This window comes from Lactuca serriola, chromosome 5 (genome assembly GCF_051521515.1).
Source record: "Lactuca serriola cultivar US96UC23 chromosome 5, Lser_US96UC23_V15, whole genome shotgun sequence".
Classification (NCBI taxonomy): domain Eukaryota; kingdom Viridiplantae; phylum Streptophyta; class Magnoliopsida; order Asterales; family Asteraceae; genus Lactuca; species Lactuca serriola.
This window is the reverse complement of record NC_136412.1, coordinates 95,323,632-95,326,591: the sequence shown is the minus strand read 5'-3', so window position 1 is coordinate 95,326,591 and position 2,960 is coordinate 95,323,632. Positions and strand designations below refer to the sequence as shown.

General features: G+C 40.2%; 1 non-coding gene across 1 annotated transcript; it reads left to right on the top strand.

Moving 5' to 3' along the window:
- The first annotated feature begins 1,218 nt into the window (after positions 1-1,218).
- On the top strand, positions 1,219-1,325 carry LOC145055860 (small nucleolar RNA R71). Its single transcript, XR_013685409.1, has one exon. It is a non-coding gene; the product is annotated as a small nucleolar RNA R71 (small nucleolar RNA).
- Positions 1,326-2,960: the final 1,635 nt, after the last annotated feature.

Genomic DNA, 2,960 nt, shown 5'->3' with positions numbered 1-2,960 from the left:
TACCAAACTCACACGGAAGAGTGAGGCGTCCAGGATCTCCCATCTTCTTCAGTGTCTCTCCCAACACAGCTTTTGAGCTTTGTTCACTTAGAATCACCTTAGAATGCTTCTTTAATTGCTTGTGAGTGTCTATCAAATCTTGCAGCAATTTCTGATGCTCGGGAATTATGGATAAGGACTCGACAAAGGGAGTATTAATCGGGATCCCCTTCACATGCTTGACAAACTCTCTTTGCTCTTTTTCCAGTGGACTAAGGGTGGCTTGGGAAGGAAAAGGCAAAGGCGGCTGATAAACCGGAACGGGCTCAGAAACTTTTTATTCAGACAAGAGCCACGTCGTGGCCAGAGAAGTGCCACGTCGTGGCGAAGCTGTTTCAGCAACCCCTTCAACTTCAAACTTTGGCTTCTTTGGTTTTGGATCGGGCTGCTGTGGTTCTTCTTCCAATGCCTCCAGGAACCGAGAGATTGCTTGTTCTTCAGTATCGATGGCCATTACATGAGATTGGGTCTTCACTTCGGGATTCTTCGGGGACAACTTTTCATGAACCAGAGTAGCTAGTTGACAAAATTGTACTTCAAGGTTATGGATGGAGGCTTGCTGATTCTTTATTAAAGTTTGTTGTTCAATAATAGCGGAATCAGTGGCATCGTGTCTCTTTTCCGAAGCTTCCATAAACTTCATCAATATGGTCTCTAGATCGGGTTTCTTTTCAGTTGGTGGCTTCTCCTTTTGATAGAAGCCTCGACCTGTCTGCCTATACATCTCTTCTTTTTGCTTCTTATACTCTTTATATGGCAGCCACTCCTTCTTTGGTTTCCTCCAGTCCTCATCAAACTTATCCCCACTCGAGTAGCACACTTGCACTTTTCTGTTCCCAAACTCATCTAAATTGCAGTCCTTGGTCAAGTGTGGACCACTACATCTCTCGCAACCCACTCTTATGGCATGAATTGACTTGTCCATTTGTGTCATCCTTTGATCCAAATTATTCAGTATGGCCATTACAGCTGCTATTTCTTCAGTTTGGGCCCCTCCACCACCTTTGATTCCATCTTGCCTAGGGTTGTGGTATTCGCGAACGTGCTTTGCGAATTCTTCAATCAGCTCCTTGACCTCCCTTGGATTTTTCTTTGTCAAAGGTCCTTGAGAGTCAAGGAGTTGTCTCGTCATAACGTTAACCCCATCATAGAAAATCGACATCTCTTGTTTGCACATTTAGATCATGTTGAGGGCAATTTCTGAGCAAGCCCTTGTACCGCTCCCATGCTTCGTATAATGACTCCCCCGGTTGTTGCTCAAAGTTGGCTATTGCCTTCTTGAGTTTATCTATCTTGGATGGTGGGCAAAACTGATCCAGAAATTGCTCACGCATTTGAACCCAAGTCGTGATTGTACCCGGTGGAAGTGATTTTAACCATTCTTTAGCAGCTCCCTTAAAAGTAATGGGAAGCATCCTAAGCAAGACGATTTTTCTGTTGACATTTGGGACATTGAAGAAATCCGCAATGTCATTGACTTCATCTAGATGCTTAAAAGCATCCTCATGATCTTTCCCAAAAAATGGGATATCCTTCAGTGCAGTCAAGATGTGCCCCTTCAGCTCGAATGTGGCAGTGGCAGGTATTGCGGGTTGGACTAAACCGGGACCCACATCTTCTCGGATCCGCTTCTTGTAAGCTCCCATGGACATCTCTTCAAGTGCTGCCGTCTCGTTCCTTGGCTCGTTCTCGGGTTCGCTCGTATGTTCTTCAAAATCGGGCTCGGTATCGTATTCAGATTCGGTTTAGACGGGTATTTGATCCAAGTGCTCAAAATTGCTCTTGTGATTTGAGGATGAACTTGACTCTCCTGTCTTCTTTCCCGACTTTCTTGAAAAAGCTTACTTGAATTCTTGTAAGGGCGTCTTTTTCTTGTGGATTGCAGACTCGGGATCTTCAAGTGGTGACACTAAGGGTGTGTTTGAGCCTCTGGTCATGAACTCCTGCATATAAACTAAATAAACGAGGTAAAACTGAACTAAAATAGAAAAACTAACTAACAAATAAAATCTAGAGTTCTAGGTGTCCACGTCGTGGCATGTATCTGGCCACGTCGTGGACTCTGTGACTAAAATAAAAAAAAATTAAACTTTGCTGAAAAATTAACTTTTTGTGGGTTTTATTCCACAAGAAGGATCGATTAATTTAATGCAAATAAACAAGCTAAAAAAAACTAAGCCGTTCCTCGGCAACGGCGCCAAAAACTTGATGTGCACAAAAGTACCCACTAATTTTAATATTTATAACCTAACAAACTTAAACTAACTATGCACTTATAGGCAGTGTACCTAGACGGATTACAGTATAGCTTGGGTAAGTCGGGTGTCGATCACAGGGAACGGTGTTACTAATTAATCTATTTGCTATCAAATTAACATAATTATTAACAAGTTTAATAGGGTTTTATCTAATTTTACAAGATCAGACGAACTTAACTCAAATTTAATAAGTAAAAACACACTCTTATCTAGCTTGAATCCACTTCTTCCTTATGGCTAGCTAATGATTATGGATTATCAAGTTGGTTTTAATTGTATTAGTAATTTAGTTCTAACTTTACCAATAATTAACTAATTCATGTCAAACTATGTATGGTCACACACAATTAAACACATAATCAATTATGAATATAAATATGCTATGTAAGATTTATTATGTAAACGCAACTATAGTCACAATCCACGTTCTCTAGCACATCAAAGTTTATTTATTCTAATTACTAACTAAGATTGGTCAATCCTAGCTCTAACAATTCAATGTTCACTAAATCATTAGGTAAACAAGTTCATGTAGTTAATGGTCACTAAGCTACATAGAACATGACATTAAGCAACTAGAGAAACGAACACAAGCATGCTAGGTAATACAAATCAAACACAAGCAATTTTACCAACTAAATAAATCCATTAAAATTGAGCTAT